Below are 21,958 nucleotides of genomic sequence, written 5' to 3' on the forward strand. Positions count from 1 at the left end.
GAAAACATTGAAGATATATATATAAAGTTTGGTTTTACAAAATTTGTGGTCGAGACACATATGGCCACACGACCCATATACAAAACTACGTGCAAATATCTAAGTAGACTAACCAAAGTGCTCATGATAACAAGCCACTGCACGAGCTATCTTGTGTAGTATCCGACCAATACAGTTATGCACTCTGATGGTGTGTTGTTAAAGTCACAACGAAACTTGGTCGAATGTGGTGTCAGCTATCTCGTGAGTCAACCCCTCCATGTGACATTCCACCTCAATTAGGATCTGAGCTACTTTTAGATCTCGTAGCACATATCGTCCTCCCACAACAACCTGTGATGGTTCTATTGCTGCTTGTGGCTATTCTCCTGCACGATGGAGATATGAAGCACCTATTGGTCGAACAGGCTCAATATCTGCATGAAAAATCAATAGTTTAAGTCTCAGAAACATCAAAAAATAAATAAAAATCTAAAACTTAAAAAATCAAATGGTTGCAATATCTTACCTATAAACATCCCATCGTTCACCCTCAAGAAGCACGAGTTCTGGGTCATCGCAAAAATCCATCCTTGCGTACAGATAATCATTGACCATAATGAATTGTCCACGCAACACCCAAAGAAGGGTGGTGAGAAGTTGATCACCGACGAACCTGCATGTCAGGACATATGATCGATCCACCTCCTCATCTGTGGTACCCTCAGATCAATGAGCTCAAGCGTAATTTGTTGAGGTTGAAGTGGTGGAATCCATTCTAGGGCAAAAGAGACTAAGATAGAATTGTATCCAACATTTCTCAAGTTTCCCTCTCTTGCTTTAGTAAGTTGTTCTTTCATATTGATCAATACCCCCTCACTCCAGTGGAAGACGGTTGGCTCTAAGCACTCCACACCATACTGCATGGATGATCTACTAGCCACATGTAGTTTTGAGCTCCTTGCCAATCTAGCAAAAATAAACAAGATCGTTCTAAAGGGGAAAATGGTTACATATTTTCTACTAATATTTCCATCTCTAATTTGTTTGGATCGAGGTCTACAATAAGTAATGATGTTGTCTTTCATTGTTTCTCCACCCCTTCTCCCACCTAGGAGAGAGATGGGGGCACCTCTCCTGGATAAACCAATAAGAAAATACATGTCATCTATTGTGATCTCAAGAAGATGTTCGCCAAGCCGAAATGTCTATTCTTGCACATCCCATGCATGAACAAGATACTCTAATAGCTCCATATGTTACCTCATACCAGGAAGCCAAAATAATTTCAACAATCCACAATACTTTAGTGCCTGGATGGTAGTAGGATCATTAGCTACATTTAAATCATGTTCTTCATGTTCTCTTTCTCTCCAAATGAAAGCCATTTTATGCTAATGAAGACCTGAAACATCAAAGGGAGACTCATTAGGATCCTTTCCATGCAACAAAACTCAAAAAATTTGAAGGGAAACTGGCAAACAAATTTGGGATTTCACCCAATGCACCCCCAAGGAAGGAGACAGAGCATTGCACCCTTACTTGCAGTGTATCTTGACTTAGGTGCAATGTAGTTTTCAACTCTCTGGGCCTGTGTTGGTCATAGGGAGAATTTTTAGAACCCCAGGGCCCTAAAAAATACCTAAAAATTGCATGAAATCATAAAATGGGACCATGAATTGAAAGAGAAAGGTCTTAGCTCCTACCTGGAAGTGACGACACCTGAAATGATCCACCAGATTGAGCGCAATCAATTGTAGAAGATCGAGGGCAAAAATTGTTCAAAACTCTCATTGTTGAAGGTAAATGTGAAATGGTAAATATGAATAGTCATTTTGGATATTTATGGTTGTTTCTTCCATTATTTTATTTGCATTTAATTTTTTGACTTAGTAACAACCTATTTTTACCATGAAATAGGTATGTTTAATCCTTTTGTGATGTTTTGAGCAGGTTGACAGCTATTTGACGGATTTTGCCATGTTTTGAACATATTATTTTAACCAAGGAGTATAATTTTATCACTTTTTCGGACTACGTAAACTTACGAAAAAGGAACCCCCTAGAGTCCTCTTCCAACTCTTTTCAGACTCCCAAATATGAAAATATTGTCAAGCACTTGTCTTTTCAAACTCGTAAAAGTAAATGAAAAGACATCTACTCAATATAAGTTTAACCATTTTCCATACTAAGATAGACTAGCTACGAAAAAGGAATACCTTAGTCGAACATGGCTAAGAGGTTCTCCTAGGTATTATTTTCTACCTTTTTAGAGCTAAGGGACTATTTATGAAAAGGAACATCCGGAGTTATCTTTTCTGCCTCTTTTTCAAATTCTTTAAACATGAAAAGTTGTCGAGTTTTACCTTCGTTGGACTCGTTAAAACATCAAATAGTGATGGACTCGTCGTTCATGATAGGACAAAACCACTCCTTCTCTAGGTTCATTAAATATTCTCAGAGGGATTCATCCGAAGGATGGATTTATAGATCAATCATATGTTATCCTCCCCAAGCTTGTTAAAAAATAAAGAGGTACTCACCAATATGGTTGGGGAAATTTGGAAAACAACGTACTCCATTTTGCTAATGGAAACGAGTTTCTCTTGAACACGACACTCTTCCACTTCATCTCTGTGGTTGTTGGGTTGGGAAATTTGCTTGTCTTTTGGTTTATCATACCATTTCAAAGCCTCCACTTTTGGTTTTGGGTCAATGTTACCAACTCCATTCAATGTCGTCGTTGTGTTCAAGAGAATTAATTCAGTTAATATTTGCTACAATACTCTTAAGCCTTCATTCCATGTCTGCCTTTCCTGATCCAGTTTCATATCAACATCATTCTGTTTCAAATCATCATTACCCATTTTGTGTCATTGATGGGGGATACATCAAGGCCCTCCTGCAGCATGTCGCTTCCTGTCAACATCAGCTCATTATCCAAGAAGTTGTCTTAGAAACATCCCTTGGTACCTTGGTGCATACGTTAATGGCAAGTTCCCTTGCTCTCAATGACATGTTTACATCATTGGCCTTTGACCGAAAGATTCTGTGTGATGTTCGACATTAACTTATGCACACCATACAGATTGTATTAGAGTACCTTGACAGCGATTAACATTATCGGTGGTTTCTCTCACGTCTGTTAATGGCTTACGTCATTGGACGGTATTCAAATGGTGCTTACCATGTTCAAATCCAACTCATTGATTCACATGGTTAGAATCATATGTTGGTTGGTTGTGTGAATGAGATAGAAGACCCCATATCTAGTTTCATTGAACAGGACTGCGATTTCAGGAGTAATACAAGATCACAATGTATGATGACTATGATCATACAAGCATTTATCCAGTCATGGGTCCACCATCAGTCATCTGTGGAAATGTATTTTGATCATTGCACATGTAATGTTAGTTTATGTGATGAGTATGGGTATGCCTCCCTAACCAAATATATCTTGATGTAAATGTATTGTAACAGATGATGATCTTGCCTGTTTTTCTTGATCCTGACTTGTCATAAGGTAATGCACTTTAGTCATCAGTTATCATTCCTAACTTTTCGCTTTAGGGAGCAATCCGTTATAGGCCATTTTGTCACATTTGGTCAATATGCCTTCAACTGGATCAATCAACGTCCTTTGACCTCCTTTTCATCATCCTTTCACAAAGCCCTAAGCATGAATCATTCTAATCCCAAAATTTATGCCTGAAAACACCTTGTTTAAGTGATTTTAAGGACCAACGCTCCCTGATTTCCTACTAGACAACGTTGACTACCAGGTTGCTCGACTGTGGCCAGTGTTGATCACCTACAGGTTGCTCTATTATGCACCTGCATTGGTTCTAGAAATTCGGGAAAAAGGGAGAGAATCCCTAAGCCTCTTCTTCCAGGATATATTGTAGCCATTTACCTTAGATAAAAGTCTCGAATCCTATCCTATCCTACCTTGGATTTTTAATCCCTTATCCATTAACCTCATCCTCCCATCAAGAGTGGATATCAAGCCCTAGTTGGTAAAAGGATAAGAATTCATGAACTACCTCCTTCACCTATATATTTACTACCATCCATAGGCAAGGGGTTGGATTTTGGAGAGTGATTCTACCCTTATGTTGCTAATGTGAGAGATATCTTCCCATGCATCAGGGTGATTAGAGGTTCACTATGTGACAAGGAAAGGACAAGTCAACTTGGAGGAGATCTTTTAAAACCTATTTTTGGTTGTAACTCACTCCATTTCTATTAATGCACAAAGTTCTTTATTTTCCTAGATATTATGTTGTGGTTTCATATATTTCAATATCATCTTGATCTATTGAATAAAGTGATTAGATGATGCTGCATAGATTTTGTGGATCCTTGGCTTGTGTTATCTTACTATGTAGGTTCTAATTATAGTGATCAGAGCTAGGATTGGAGCATTCAAGCCAAAGAACAAGTGAAGCAAACGACAAATTCCAGGTAGGATTCATCCCTTTATCTCTTTACTTTAAGGAAAACATTAGTACCTTTGTATTTCTGTTGTTCTAGGTCAGTCCACCAGGCCTAGGGAAGATACTTCTATAGGTAGTTGTAGATCTCGCATAACAGGGTAGAAGGAGTTGGGACTTGAATTCGTTGAGCCCTTGCATGACCATCCCCTCCAACACTGACAACCTCCAACGGTGGAAGAAAATTAAGATGAGGGAGCAAGAGATCCTATCAAATTATTGCTTGAAGAAGCCCTCGAGCAGAAAAGGAATGAGATGATGGACAACTTTACCCAGATCCTTTGACAGATGCCAACAAGTGACACTTCATCGAGCAGTCACTTAGGAGGTGTTACCCCCTTCAAGGTACAAGTTAACTTTGATATTCCTATATTCGAAGCTCAAATAGAAGTAGATGTTGTAGATAAATGGTTAAGTCTGCTGGAAGGCTATTTTTCGGTCCATAGTTTCTTCGATAGGGAAAATATTACTTTGAAACTGCTTAAGGTTGCCCCCCATGTCAAGGATTGGCGGGAAAATTACTATGAGAAAAGGGATGAGGAACCCTCTATGTTTATAGTCGCACCCTCTTTGTACCCTTTCTAAGATATTTTCAAGGAACAATATTACCATGTTGGGAGTTATGAAGACGAGTACATAAAATGGACCTCATTACATCAACAAAGGGACCAAGATGTGCATGAGATGACAAATATTTTTCATACTCTACACACAAAGATGGGTATCAAAGACTCTAAGCGACATCTGGTGCTTAAGTATTGCGGTTGTCTGTACAAATACATTCAAGAAGAAATGGAGTTCCTGGACATATCCTCTTTTGGTGCAACATATCCTCTTTTGCCAAAATTGAACAAAAATTTAAACAAAAGAAGCGAGACTTTGGATCTACGAATCTGAAGTAGGGAAAGAGCGCCCCCAAACCACAAAAAAAATGGACAGAGCCAAGGTGGAATGACCCAGGATAATCCATCGAAGCCACAAGCAAATAATGGCACCACAAATATGAAGAAGGACACAGGAAAGTGGTGTGAGTTCCACAAGAGCCCCACCCACAACACAAATGAGTGTCGTGCCAAACAGTCATTGGTGCTCGAGCTAAAATCTTCAGAGTTCGATGCATGTTCTAATTTTGATCCAGAACTTGGCAAGGGAAACAACAAGGGGAAACATATTATTAATGCAGAATCGAGTGCCATCGTTGCCGCCACCAAGGTCCAGAAGACTTAGCCTGAAGATCCAGAGGAGGGGGAGCATATCTTCCACTTAAAGATGTGGGTGAAGGGTTCTCCATTGCAGTTCATTGTCTATGGTGGGAGTCAAAAGTGTTGTTAGCAGTGCATAAAAACTATGAAGCGTCAATAATTTTTTGGAGACCATACTGGGGACCGATTGTTTCATCTCTAGTTATTCAATCCTGCCTTCAGACAACCATACCCTTAGCTAATTAACCTAGCCTTGGAAACATATTGGGATATTACTTATTCCATGTTAAATTTCATTATTGACAATGGTAACACTTTCATTGAATTAGAACAATCTTGGGCCCTTATAGTTGAGGACAAAATTAAAAGGATGAAGGGAAGCCCTCGAAAGACAACTTCGACATACCCATGCGCGATGATAATCAACTTATGTCTAGTGAGTTCCACTCCTTTAGAAGGATCTATGGTCTAAACCCTAAATCAAAGCTATGAAACCAAGTCAGAAGATGCAAATCATACTTCCTACTCAAGCTTGAATCAAATTTTACCAAGACTTTACTTACTCATCGAGAACGACTTGCCATTCTCATATAATCATGTTGCGAACATAATCCATAACTCAATCTTCTTCCTATTCGACCCAATCCTCATCAATTGCTTCTCATCTTCCCAAATTGGCAATCTCCATTCATGATTTAACCTTATGAAATCCACTACAAACCCTGCCAAAGTCATTAGAAATCGAAATTGCAATCCATCTGTTATAGCATCATAATAACCAACATTATTTCCACAACAATGCCTTGACTAACAGCTTTATCTCTCAATAGATCAGAGCACAATGTTGGTGAGACCAATGACTTATAGACACCTTAGTCATTGTCTCTCAAGGTACATACCCACTCGGGTGTTCACTGAGTATGACCTTCTAGGACTATTCTTATCTTGGGTTCTGAGCCCTCAAAGAATATTGGTCCTCTTGCCTACTCTTGTCTTGGATTCCCTACACATCCTCAAAGAGTATCAGATTGTAGATGATTACCCGATCCTCCCATTCTTTCTTCCTGATTGAATACAAGAATGTTGTGTCTATCACTTCCTCTTAATTGAGGAAGACATGCCCAAGTATCCTCTAACAAGGTACTTGTCCAAGTTCCTTTGTAATTGGGAACTTGTTATAAGCCCCTCTTAGCTAGGGACTTGTCCATTCATCAACAACTTCTTCTTTGTGGGTTCTCTAGCTGCTTGATCTCCTTTCTTCCTTTGATGTGTCATGGAGTCTTTGTTCAAGCTTCTTCTTGGTAGGGCACCATCCATCGATCACTTTCCTTCCTTCCTAGTCATGTCATTGCTTCCTTTGTGGAAAGTAGCTTTCTTGTCATATGATTATTCCTTGTCATCTTGTCAATGCTTCGGACTACTCTTCTCATGGGCGCTTCTTTGTACTTGCTTGTTCCCATGCATTGATCTAGTAGCCTTTCATGACTTCATCATGATATTTCTTCAACATTAAATGGTGTTTTTGCTTGGATGGTTCTTCATCATGACATCTTCATAGAGTAGAATCAGTTATTTGAACCTTTCATATCTCCAAGGCCTTCATAGGTGTCAAGGGTCCTTTGATCTTTTCCTTTCTTAGTCAAAGTTATCTTGCCTTCTTTCGGGAGATATCCTCAATGGATCTTGTCAACATTCCTTTTTCACTTGCTTCTTTGTCAACAATATTATACTCCTTAAGTGAGTATTTCTTTTGTTGACCTTTATTGCATTGTAGTACATGCCTTCGAGCATGTCATTGGCTAAATAGATTCTTTCCTACTTGATCATGTCATAGAACTATTGCCATGGCTCAATAATATATAAATGATAACATTACTAAACTTTGATGCATACATGCCTCATCTTGATTATCCTTTGATCATCTTAGCTTCATTTGGTTGTCCTTGGTGTGGCCCTTCTTGCTTCATCTTAGCTTGCCTGCATATCATCCTTTCCTTGAATTCTATGAATGGGATTCCCAATGAGACATCTGCTTTTGTTTATGAATCTTCTTTTGAATATTCCATCATAGGATCTTGAAGACCCTTACCCTGAAAATGTTTCTTTCCTTTTGATGATGGAGGTCTTTTAAGATTCTTAATCATGACCGTTTTTCTTACATAGTGGATGAGGTCCTATTCTAGGTATGTTTCTTGTACATGAATATCTCGAGCTATATCTACCATGCTCCTATATTCTTAGAATATATTTCTAACCATGCATTTTTGTTCTCATTTATAAATGCTCTTTCTACATGAGTATCTAGAACTCTATGTACTTCATGCTTCTAGATTCTAGAAGATGTTTCTAGCCATGAAATTTTTATTTTTTTCCCACATTCTCCTATCCTACTCAAAACTTTGAAAGAATACTTTAAGTAAAGAGTTTGACTTAGTCATAGTAGAGATCCGGAGGATCTTCCTTCTTTTGTTTCTTATTTCACCTCTTGAGTCATGTGAGCTTCTTCCCTCTTTATTTTGTTGTTGTTGTCCTTCTTAAGCTTAGGACAATTCCTTTTGTAGTGTCCATATTCTTGGCATCCATAGCATTGATTTTGGACATATCTTTGTTGTTTGTTCTTCGTTGACGAAATTTCCCAAATTTTCCCTTTCTCTGGGCCATGGTAGCAAATGCTTACTCCTTTGATCCCACATTTTCCTTGGATTTGAGTTTCGTTTCCTCTGTTTTGCATAGAGACCACATTTCAATTAGTGTGGTAGTTTCCTTCTTGGCATATATGCTTGATGTGAAGTTGCCCCAATCCTTAGGTAGAGCATTGGGTACTACAATTGTGATTTCTTTGTTGGACATGACTTCCCCTAGCTCTTGAAGTTGATCTCTCATCTCATAGATCTTCATGAAGTAGGGAGATATTCCTTCCTTTAATATCTTCATCTTGTAGAATTCATTTCTTAGAGATATCACTTCTCTAGGTTACTGAGAATAACTCTACTAGTTTATCATAGATTTCTTTTGATGTTTCAAATTTGGAGACATAAGGAATGAGAGAGTCCTTGGTATATTCTATTAGAATCTTTTGAGCTCTTGTCTCATCCTTATTGTACTTGGCTAAGGCTTGGGTCTATTCCTTAGCAAGGATAGCAATATTCCCTTTGACATGTTCTAGAAGTTCATTCTCCTTGAGAAGTAAATCAATCCTCTTCTTCCATGCAAGAAAGTTATTGGTACCTACCAATTTGTTGTTTTCCTTGCAAAAAGACATTGATGTATATTCAGAAGGGGACATATACTTACTTGATAGATTTTTAGATGTAGTGGATTGGTTTTGTCCTCGAAGACTTTATGGCTTGCCTTCCTAGGATCTTAATGTTCTTTAAGTTGCCTTATCCAAGTGGCCTTTTTTGATGATGAGATTTGCTTGGTAACTTGTAGATGAGGTAGGTCCCTCTTTGGTCCGCTCTTCTTTGTAGGTGCCTTTGTGTAAGGCTCTTCTTCTTGCTATGCAGTCTTCCTTGATGAATGATAGATGGTAGACCTTCTTGTCAGTGAAGTGATTGATACTTCTTGGCTTGATGTTTCAATTTTGTAGATGTCCTTCCTTGATGAGTCACCTTATGAGTGTTATTGAGATGCCCTTTCCTTCATGTGTCACATTAGCTCTGATACCATGTTGAAGAATAAAGGGCAATTAGGTGTAGTTTGATTCTTCTTGAATTGGTAACAATTTGTGAAGCACATTTACAATTATCTTAGCTTGATATTCTTATTATTATTAGTGTGTGTGTTTGATCAAACTGCTACCAAAAACATAAATACAAGAACATAGATGTTGACTCTCTGCCAGGGCCAAAACCTCTCTCTCTTAGAGAGGAAACCCCTTCGGTAAGTTTCTCTTATTGAAACTTCTTATTGATCATTGCCAAATCCTAGACCCTTGGCTAGGATGTCCTCCAAGCACAAGTCAAGTCCTTCCTATTTCTGAACTTTGTTTCCCGACACATAGACTTCCTCCTTCCAACTATTTTCTCCCCAACACTTCATCCTCCTTCTCTTGTTGCTTGCCTAGAGATAGACCTTCCTTGAGTTACCCTTCTAGACGAGATGTCCCTCTTCTATCCCTTGCTCAAGTAGATGTCTTCTTTTGTTGACCAAACGATATCCTCCTTGAGGTATGTGTGTATGAACGTAATGTTGTTTTGATGCCCTATTTTTTCCATGTGTGGAGGGTACCCTTAGTGAATTAGGGTCCTTTCACCTTCGCTAGAGAGAGAGACTTCTTTGCTTGACTTGGGAGGCCTTGTAGGCCTAATATCTAGCCCAAACACTAACGAATGTTGCATTGAACTGCTACTAGTGTTATATCCACAATATGTCCTCCTTTTCTTCGCACGTGTGACTGTTTCTAGCCCTAGAAGTAGTCCTCTACCTTTGCTGAGCTTCCTCCTTCCTTCATTGCACTTTTGGGGACCCTTTAGACTTTCTTCTCCTTCCTTTTCTCGGCTTTTCTCTTCACTGATTTCAAAGCTTGCGTTATTGAATTTATGAGGGAGTGGATAACCTCTATATATAGAGGATTGTACCTCCTCTAGGCTGACATTAGGCCGACATTTTGTCTTTATGCCGACTTGACCATATCTTCATTATTTTCATCATTCTGCTTCTTTTGGAGGGCGTTGCTGCATGGAGAGGAATTTCACTTGTCTTGGAGGTATTCCTTTGACCTTATACATAGTGTAACATGACCTCTAAGGGTATTATATAAATACAAAAACATTTTGACTTCCTAGAAGCACTTAACCATGTGCTTGACCTACTTCAATGAGAAAGAAACTCATTGAAAAGTAATATAAAAATAATATTTCTTTTCTTGAATAAATACAAATATCAAAAGTACATTTATGAAGAACGAACCTAGTTACACTTTCTTCAACATGAAGAATACAAGGACATATTCTCCTCACCCACAAGAGTACCCTTGCACTGTTTGGTCAAGCACTCGACTGATCTGACTCCCAGAGCTCCTCTACCTAATGGACCAATATACGTCGTTCTCTTCTGGAAAATGTGGAAATCAAGCAGAAGATCCAAGAGCTGCTACAAAAAGGGTACATACAACAAACTCCTCACCTTGTGGGAGCCAAATTGTAATTGTACGAAATAAGGATGGGACCTAGAGATTGTGCATTGATTATCGGGCACTGAATAAAATCTCTATCAGGAACAAGTACCTGATCCCATGGATTGATGACCTTATTGACCAACTCAAGGGGGGAAAGTACTTCAACAAGATTGATTTTAAGTCAGTATATCACCAAGTTCCAATAAATCCCACAGATATATGGAAAACTACCTTCAAATGCAAGGAGGGCTTTTTTAAGTGGTTGGTCATGCCCTCCGAGCTGCCTGCAACTATTCTGAGGCTAATGGATGACATATTGCAACCTTTCACCAACTCATTTTTTATTGTATATTTGGATGACATCATCATCTTCAGAAAGAGTTGGGCAGTGAACTTGCAACATATTCAACAGGTCCTCCAAACCTTGCGACAACACAAGCTATGTGCCAACCTAGAGAAGTGCTCCTTTGACATGGACCAGGTCCAATATTTGTGCTATATAATCGACGAGAAATGGATGCATGTGGATCTGGCTAAGATCCAAATCATTCGAGATTGGTGATCCGAATTGGATCCTAGAACACTCCCTAAGTTTTCATGAACTCTTAAAATTATGCCAAAGTTTCAAAGTATTATAAAGATTAAGATTATCAGAGATATCTTTGTAACAGTTGCAATTTGTGAACATCATGGAGCAACGAGGATCCTCGGTCAAGCGCGCAGACTGTCGCCGTGGCAATGTATGCTGTCGCGAATTAGCAAAACAAGAGGCCTTTTCGAGAAACGGGGGTGGTTTTTGATATCGCCAGGCAAACCCCTCAAAGAAGGAAAAACCCCGAGCAACCGGACCCGAAAGGTTATAAAATGTAATGGATATCGCGCTAATTCCATCAGAGACGGGGTGCCACAAAAACCGGCAGAATATCAGAAGGGATTCGAGCGGTAAGAAGTTTCAACCGAGTCCCGCCCGATGCCACACAATGGGTGCCACTCGTCCTGCGGAAGAGAGAGAAAACCGCTCACATCAGATGAGTAAATGTCATGTTACTTACCCGCCTGACATGAACGATGACCGTGGGATCTAGAGGCTCCAGATCAACGATGGAGACGTGTTCCGATGGATGACCAGATTTGACGAGGTTAACAGGCAAAGTTGTATAAGATTTGGAGTCCAAGGTGGATGATGCGTTGGTAGAAGGTCGTGTTCACGGGCATTCTTGGAGTTAACGGAATAAACGGTCATTTTGAAAATGTCCAAGAGAACTGACACTTAGTTCGTTATGAAATAGGTGGCCACCTCCCTGTGAGGCGTTATACAGTGATGATTACACAGAATAAAGGGATTCGAATAGACAGAGGCAGGGGAACCAGAAAGCCAGGAAGAGGAAACGAACAATCAGAAAGCAGATTGGATTTAAAAGCCACGAAATGACAGAAAGAGACGCAAGTAAGTCAGAAGCGAAAAGCTGAGAGCAAAGAGAAGAAGTTGAGCTGACCTACAGAAGCAAAGGCAACATCGAGCCAGACAAAGCCAAAGAGAGTCAGAGATTTTGTGTACTCCAGAGAAGGCTTGAGAGTTCAAGCGAACTCCTCTGTATATGCCTATCATGTATGAGTCTCAGATTGGGTTCATACTATTGTGACCAATAGAGTTCGTGTTTCAGTAGGGAGAGTCTGTGTACTCTAGAGACTTGGGGAATCCAAGTACAGTTCTACTGATTTGTATTTGCCGTGTGAGACTCAAATTGAGCTCACTGTTGTAAAAACTCTGCTTTTGAAAACATAATAGAGAGGCTACCACTGAAGGCTGGACCGGGAGACGTAGCCCAGGAGTATTGGGTGAACTCCTTATTAAACTTGTTGTGTTTACATGTTTGCCTGTTATGTTTTCTATAACTGCTTTAGTGCCTGTGTATTTCGCAATATTATCGATCCGTTGCATAAAATAACATAGGCATACCCATGCACATGAGTCTGTAATACCTTAATTGTTTGTCTTAGATCAATATCAGATCAAGTGGTATCAAAGCTTTAGGTTACTAAGGTTAGACAAGCTTGTGCTGGATTTTTGTTGAATGATAACTAGATCAAAGCTTAAATTAGGAGAAGGAGAGTTGGTTGAAGCTAAGCCAGAAATTAGAAGAGTCTACCCTAAGAGGAAAATGCCAGAAGAAAGTCCCTTGGAATCAGACTCCCAATTCATGGATAGTTTCATGACCATGAGAGCCATGGTAGAGGAAATGTATAGAGAATTTAAGAAAGGTAGAGATGAAGATTCATTAAACCCCAAACAAGATAAAGGAGCAGAAGAATCTCTCCTCCATGACCATTCTAAAGGCAAAGGGAAAGAAGAAAAGCTTCTCACACCTCCTAATAGCCCTGAAAATAAAAAGGAAACATCTTTGATTAAATTAGATGCTAAATTTGATTTGCTGATATATGATGGAGAGTTGAATGTAGAGAAGTTGGATAATTGGATTAGTCAGATTGGTGTATATTGCAGGGTGCAGAGCATTGATTCAGACAAGAGTAAGATTCAACTGACCAGCCTACGCCTTGGAGGCACTGCCTTGGTATGGTGGGAAGGTAGGACACAAGCTGACATGAAGAAGCATGATAAATTTTTTTTGTCTGGAGTGAATTTGTTTCTGCAATTAAAAAACAGTTCTATCCACTAGCTTATATGCAGCAACCCATGATGAGTTGGCAAACTCTTCGGCAATTAAAGGGGCAAAGTGTACAAGCCTACACCTAAGAATTTAGGAAAAGAGTTTTGATTCTAGGAATTTCTTTAGACTCACTTGAAACTCTGCTGAAGTATATAGGTGGTCTACACAGCTATTTAAAGCACACCATTCTCATGTTTAATCCCACTAGCATAGATGAGGTATCTATTCAGGCTACACATCTAGAGGCTAGAGGCAAGAATGTGAACCCAGAAGTTGGGGGATCATCAAAACCCACTGCAAGCAAGAATAAGGAAAAGAGAAAACAGAAATGGAAAGAGAGGAAGACAAATACTATACAAAAGACCAAATATTCATGTTCTCACTGCAAGAAGGATGGGCATGATGATGAACACTACTGGATTCTGCATCCAACGCTGAAACCAAAGAAGTACGATGGAAAAAAGAAGAAGATTGTTGCAACTATTCAGAAAGATTTGGGGTCAGACTCAGGGGATGAAACAACAATCATAGCCACAGGTATAAAAGGTAAAAATTCTGAAGCATCTACTAGTAATTCTACACAATCTACTGAAAATGAAGAAAATGAGAGGAAAAGACATGAGCTTTTTCATATTAGAGTTATTTCCAAGCATCAAAAGATTGATACTTTATTTGATAGTGGCTCACAAGTAAATTTAATTTCTGAAGCAATTGTAAAGAAGTTGGGATTACTGTCCACATCTCACAAGAAGCCATATCCATTAGGTTGGTTATGTGATAACGAAAGCTACGAGTGACTAGACAATGTAAACTTAGGTTTTCTTTTGGGTCAGCATTTGTAGATGAGGTTGAGTTAGATATCATTCCCTTGGATATATATGGAATTGTTTTAGGAAGTCCTTACCTGTATGATAGAAAAGCTATTTTCTATAAGGCATAAAACAAGTATCAACTCATTAAAGATGGAATTGAATATATTGTAAAAGCTCATAAACTCAAGGATAATTATACTCTCATAAACTCAAGGCAGATGAAAATAATTGTAAATTCATGCAAACAAGTTTCACTGATGGTTGTAAAGGAAAAGAAACCTGATAAAACCAATGTATTTGAGGGCTGTAATGCTAAACAACGAGCTGCTTTAAAAAAAATTGTTTCAGAATATGATATACTATTTCAAGAACCTAAAGGTCTACCACCCAAAAAGGAAATAGTACATGATATTAATTTGCAACAAGATGCTCCATTGCCTAACATCGGAATGCACAGGTTGTCCACTTTAGGGAATGCAGAAATCAAGAAGCAGGTACAGAAGCTACTCGAGAAAGGGTTCATAAGATCTAGCACATTTCCATGTGGGTCTCCAATTGTCTTCGTGAGAAAGAAAGATGGCTCATGGAGAATGCGCATTGATTACCGAGCACTGAATAAGATAATGATAAAAAAATGTTATCCCCTTCCTCGCATAGATGATCTACTAGATCAATTGAAAGAAGCTATTTATTTTTCCAAGTTGGACTTGCATAGTGGCTACCATCAGGTCAGAGTTGCAGAGCAAGATGCATGGAAGACTGCTTTCAAAACAAAGCAGGGATTGTATGAGTGGTTGGTTATGCCTTTTGGCTTAACTAATGCTCTTGCTACTTTCATGAGAGTAATGAATGATGTACTCAGACCTTTTATTGATGATTTTGTCATTGTATATTTAGATGACATTCTTATATTTAGTAAAACATGGGAAGAACATTTGAAGCATGTAAAGCAGACTCTAGATGTTTTGAAAAGAGAAAATCTTTATGTTAAGCTCTCAAAATGTGAATTTGGCAAAACATCTTTGAATTATTTGGGTCATATTGTAGGGGGTGGTGAATTGAAGATAGATCCCTCTAAGGTTGCAGTCATTGTAAACTGGCCTAAACCCAAATCTGCTACAGAAGTTAGAAGCTTCCTAGGAGCAGCACAATATTGGAGAAAGTTTATTTCTAACTTTTCCTTGATTGAAGCTCCCTTACATGCTTTAACAGGATTGAAAAAGGTGTTTCAGTGGGGAGGCAAATAGCAGAAAGCCTTTGACACCTTGAAATAAAAGATTAGCACAACACCAGTACTAGCACTGCCCAATCTTCAAAGACCATTTGAGATTGAACAGATGCTAGTGACTATGCCATGGGAGCAGTGTTGATGCAGCACGGTAAACCCATATGTTATCATTCTAAGGCATTTAATTCTGCAGTAGTTAATTATCCCACATATCATAAAGAATTGTATGCATTAGTACAGAGTGTGAAAAAGTGGAAACATTACCTAATGGGCAAAGAGACAGTTATACATATTGATCATAAACCACTTCAATATCTGCGCTCACAAACTAAGTTGCAGCAATCAAGACACTATAGGTGAATGGGTTTTCTACAATAGTTTCATCTTGTCATTAATATAAAAAGGGCATACACAATAAAGTTGTAGATATGTTGTCCAGACCAATCATAAATGCATCTACTATACTTAAGCATAATTCAGTATTGCATGAAAGCTGCATTGAACAACATGCTCAAGATACAGATTTTAAAGATGTATATGCAACATTAAGTCATGGAAAACAAGTAGAAGAATTAGATTATCATGTTAAGGACCAACTCTTGTATCATTTTGGAAAGTTATGCATTCCACAAACTGAAAGAGTAAAGATAATTCAAGAAGCACACACTTCTCTAATATCAAGGCACTTTGGTGTAAGTAAAACAGCTGCATAGTTGCAAAGATTTTGTTATTGGCAAAAAATGAATGAAATAGTTTCTAGATATGTAAGAGGGTGTACCATGTGTGCTAAAAGCAAGCCTAGCAATAGAAAACTAGGTTTTACACTCCACTACCAGTTCCTTCTCATCCTTGGGAAAGTGTTTCCATGGACTTCCTTAGGGGACTGCCTAAATCTAGAAAAGGTCATGACTATTTATATGTTATTATGGATAGGTTCAACAAAATGTGTATTTTAATACCTTGTAACAAACATATTACAGATGAACAAACTACAAAGTTGTTCTTTCAGCATGTATGGGTTCATTTTGGATTACCCACTTCCATTGTATATGATTGAGACTCCCGATTTGTTGGGAAATTTTTGTCAAGTCTGTGGGAATTGATGGACACCAGACTGAAGAAGAGCACATCTTTTCATCCACAAACAGACGGACAAACAAAAGTGGTCAACAAGACAGTGATCTAGTTGCTCATAGGCTATTGCAGCAAGCATCCCAAGCTTTGGGATGAGCATTTGTGTTATGTGCAACATGCTTACAACCGAGCTAAACATTCTTCTACACATAGATCTCCTTTCGATACCTATTTTGGTTTCACACCAAGGTCTCCCTTGGATTTTGTATATGGTAAAGACATCGCAGTTGATGGACACAATGATGTGGACAAGGCAACTAAGTTCATTGAACAAATCCAAGAGATTCACTAGGTAGTACAGGAACAACTGGAAAAGAGCCAAGCCAAGTACAAGGCAAGGCATGATAAGCATCGGATTGAGCATAGTTTCCAAGTTGGTGATCAAGTCTGGTTGTATATCAACAAAGACAGAATGCAAGGTGAAGGTAAGAAGCTGAAGCCAATAAGGTATGGACCTTTCAAAATACTTGAGAAAATTGGTGAGAATGCTTTTCGCCTTGATTTGCCAGCTTACATGCACATCTATTCAGTTGTTAATGCAGAAAGCTTGAGACTATTTGAACCTTCATTGATTGAAGATCCCGAAGAGCAGAGTCAATTGCCTTCTATTGATGATCTGTTGCCTGAATATCTCAATGAATTGCAGGAAGATACAGTTCTGGATAGGAAGGTAAGAACAACGCGCAGAGGGGATGTTGAGTACCTCAGGATTGGGCTCAAAGGTTCAAAACCAAGCAGTGCAAGATGGATAGAAATTGGGCAAGCGAGGAATTTATACCCTCACTTGATTGATGCTTAAAAACCAACTTTTGGTGGTCCAAAAGCTTTTTCAGTGGGAAGGTCGTGATCCGAATTGGATCCTAGAACACTCTCTAAGTTTTCATGAACTCTTAAAATTATGCCAAAGTTTCAAAGTCTTATAAAGATCAAGCTTATCAGAGATATCCTCATAACAGTTGCAATTTGTGATCAGCGCGGAGCAACGAGGACCCTCGGTCAAGCGCGCAGACCATCAGCCCATGGTAACGCGTGTTGTCACGAATTAGCAAAACGAGAGGCCTTTTCGAGAAACAGGGGTGGTTTCTGATATGTGATTAGCGACAAGTTGTTAATCGCATATCGTCGGGCAAACCCCTCAAAGAAGTAAAAGCCCCAAGCAACTAGATCTGAAAGGTTATAAAATGTAACAAATATCACGCCGATTCCATCAGAGGCGGGGTTTGACAAAAAACCGGTAGAATATCAGAAGGGATTTGAGTGGTAAGCAGTTTCAACCAAGTCTCGCTCGATGCCACACAATGGGTGCCACGTGTTCGATGGAAGAGAGAGAAAACCACTCACATCAGACGGGTAAACGTCATGTTACTTACCCGCTCGATATGAACGATGACTGTAGGATCTGGAGGCTCTAGATCAACGACGGAGATGCGTTCTGATGGATGGCCGGATTTGACGAGGTTAACAGGCAGAGTTGTACAAGATTTGAAGTCCGAGGTGGACGATGCGTTGGCAAAAGGTTGTGTTCGCAGGCATTCTTGGAGTTAATGGAATAAACGGTCGTTTTGAAAACATCCAAGAGAACTGACACTCAGTTCATTATGAAATAGGTGGCCACCTCCCTGTGAGGCATTATACAGTGATGATTACACAGAACAAAGGGATTCAAACGGACAGAGGCAGGGGAACTAGAAAGTCAGGAAGCAGAAACGAATAGTCAGAAAGTAGATTGGCTTTAAAAGCCACGAACTAACAGAAAGAGAGGCAAGTAAGTCAGAAGCAGAAAGCTGAGAGCAGAGAGAAGAAGCTGAGATGACCTGTAGAAGCAAAGGCAACATTGAGCCAGACAGAGCCAGAGAGAGTCAGAGTGTCTATATACTCCATAGAAGGCTTGAGAGGTTCAAGCGAACTCCTCTGTATATGCCTGTCATGTGTGAGTCTCAGATTGGGCTCATACTATTGTGACCAATAGAGGTCGTGTTTCAGTAGGGAGAGTCTGTGTACTCCAGAGACTTGGGGGATCCAAGTACAGTTCTAGTAATTTTTATCTGCTGTGTGAGACTCAAATTGAGCTCACTTTTATAAAAATATGCTTTTGAAAACATAATAGAGAGGCCACCATTGAAGGCTGGACCGGGAGATGTAGCCCAGGAGTATTGGGTGAACTCCTTATTAAACTTGTTGTGCTTACATGTTTTCCTGTTATGTTTTCTCTAACTACTTCAGTGCATGTGTATTTCGCAATCTTATCGATCCGTTGCATAAAATAACATAGGCACATCCATGCACATGAGTCTGTAATACCTTAATTGTTTGTCTTAGATCAATATCAGATCAATTGGCCATCCTCGACGACTATGACAGAGCTTCGCAACTTCTTGGGCCTTGCTAATTTCTACCAGAGATTCATGTTGGGGTTCTCTCATATTACTTGGCCCTTGAGTCAAGTTACCAAGGGCAGAGCAAAAGTGAAGTTTTTTTGGTCTGAGGCACAATAGAAGGCATTTGTTTAACTAAAACACTACCTTTTCTCTACACTAGTCCTCACCTTTACAAACATACAACAACCATTTGATATTGAGACAGATGCCTCAGATTATGTTATTGGTGCAGTCCTCACTTAACAAGGGAACTTGGTGGCTTATCACAATGAGACACTCTCTGATACTGTTCGTAGGTACCCCACCTATGATAAGGAGATGTACTCTATCGTGCAGGCATGCCGACAATGGAAGCATTATATTCTGGGGAAGGAGATGATCATCCACACAGATCACCGACCTCTTTAATTTATGCATAGACAAGGGAAGTTGCAGAATGATCGGCATCAGAAATGGTCCACAAACTTGCAACATTGCCATCTAAACATAAAGTACAAGAAGGGAAGGACCAATCACGTTGCAGACTACCTCAGTCGACCCCTAATTGTGGTGTTGAGTATAGTTCTCAACTCTTATGGGCATGAGACCTATGGATGACCACACCTTATGAAAGTCAAATCCTACAAGATGTTGATGGATGGAAAGTCAAATTCATACTTCCACCTTTATGATGGACAATTGTGTTATCTGGGACATCTTTGAGTTCCTTTAAGCGAGCGTTCCAAGTGGATTTGGGAGGCACATTATAGTAGGGTCGTAGTACACTTTGGTGTTGAGAAGGCAGTGGCAGTACTGCAAAAATATTTTTATTGGCCAAAAAATCTGATAGGATGTCGGGAAAGATATTAGATCTTGCACTTCCTTTGCCATCGCCAAGCCAACCATTAAGAAGCAAGGCATGTACATTCCTCTGCCTACTCCTAGCCGACCTTGGAAATCCATCTCCATGGACTATATGTCTATCCTCCCTTCTACTAAGCATGGTAATGACTGTGTATTTGTGTTTGTCGATAGATTTTCTAAGATGGCTATATTGATGGCCTGTAAGAAGAGCATCACAAAAGGAGCCAAACTCTTCTTCGAACAAGTGTGGGTTCATTTTGGGATCCCACAGACCATTATATCAAATCAGGATAACAAGTTCTTGAGCACATTCTGGTCAAGCCTCTGGTCACTATTGGACACTAAGCTCACTAATTCGACTAAATTCTATCTGCAAACTAATGGAAAGACAAAGGTTGTCAACAAGATGATAGTGCACATACTATGCATGTACAAATCCAAGAATCCATGATCATGGGATGAGAGTCTTCCCTATGTGCACCATAGGTATAACATAGCTCTCCATAACTCGATTAGACACAACCCCTTTCAAGGGGGCATGGGATTTCAACCATTGTGTCCCATTGATGTCACAATGCCTCTTGCAACTACACAGGTAGAATATGCACATGTTCAATCTGAAGTTGATAAAGCCTTCAAATATTGAACACATCTAGCACATCTGGCAGTAGGTCCATGATATCCCAGATAGATCCAATTCCAAGTACAAACAACATCACGATCAACATCCGGTTCCACATAAGTTTCAAGTGGGCGCCAAATTTTGGTTACATTTGTTGAAGGAATCCCTTATTGGAGCCCATCAAAAGCTTCGACCACTTCAATATGGGCCTTACACCATCACCAAGGTTGTGGGTGACAATTATTTTGAGCTCAACATTCCCCATTCCTTGGCCTACACCTAGTATTCAATGTGGACTGTCTTCGGCCATACTTTCTACCATTGTTGGACACGTAAGACATTGTTGAGTAGTTAACACCAACAGATCTCAATCCAGATTGCATTGAACAGGACATGGCTGACTGTATCATTAGCACACATATTAAGAACACTCTCCAACAGAGGATCCAACTATATCAGGTTGTCAAATTTATCCAACTCCTGCACCAAGGCAAGTGAATCACTAGGGACCAAGTTCAACAAAAGCTTCTCCATCTCATGGAGGCACTCAATGCAATGGAGACCAGTGCTTCCTAAGGGAGGAGAAATGATTGAGGTGGATATTAGTGGACACCCACCTATTCCACTTGGATCCCCAACATTGTTTCGTTTCAGTTTTATTAATTCTAGCACAACTTTCTATTTTTGGCAGTTTTTCGAGTCCTAAACTTCCAGAGCCATTTTGAGGCACTAAAAGACATTTTTTGGGAAAATAGATAGACTAATAAAGTGCCAAAATTTGTCTCACAAATTGTTTTTTCACATTCTTGTGAAGATATTTTAAATGAGGTATTATGATATCCAAAAGAAGATCATATCCCAAAGTTATGACCCCGGGAAGTTGGCAGTCCAACTTACCCCAACGGGGCCCAAAACCATTGGCGCTTCATCTCCTAGGGTTATTGTTTCACACTTCTTCTTTATGATAAAAAGGACTTTGAGCCTCATTGTAACACAATTCAAAAGGCATGTAACCACCACATCTCTTCTTAGAGATAAACTACCATCGCCGAAGCTAATTTGTTCCATTCTGCATGTAAACAATTTTCAATACTTGTTATTAATTAATTGAACTTTTGTTCTTTTGTTGTGTCTTTGTGTTCTGTTTAATATGTATTAAATTTTGTTCCTTCATAAATCAGGATCAAACCCACTTATGTTTGGGGACAAGGCTCTTCATAGAGCCTATAAACAATCTTCTATAACACACTATAACAACCAAGTTTAAATATTCTTGAACCAACCTAGCTTGTAGTATAACTCTTATTTTTCTCACAAAACTTTTAGAGTAGGATAACTTAGGTACAAAACAATTATGATAGAAATTTCACAACCTTTTTCTTTATCGACGATTGAAAAATTGTGAGCAAAAGAAACTTTAAGAAACATACGAGCATGAAGGAAATGATAATGAAAACCCAACAACCATAGTCTTTA

The 21,958-nt window shown here is 39.2% G+C and overlaps 1 pseudogene; it reads right to left on the reverse strand.

Moving 5' to 3' along the window:
• Nucleotides 1–360: 360 nt before the first annotated feature.
• The window catches only part of LOC149171394 (BTB/POZ domain-containing protein At5g48800-like), a 164,133-nt pseudogene continuing 142,535 nt past the window's right edge, over nt 361–21,958 (reverse strand).

The sequence above is a fragment of the Pinus tabuliformis genome, chromosome 4_2 (genome assembly GCF_031772625.1).
Source record: "Pinus tabuliformis cultivar Carrire ecotype Pingquan chromosome 4_2, CPIR1, whole genome shotgun sequence".
Lineage (NCBI taxonomy): Eukaryota > Viridiplantae > Streptophyta > Pinopsida > Pinales > Pinaceae > Pinus > Pinus tabuliformis.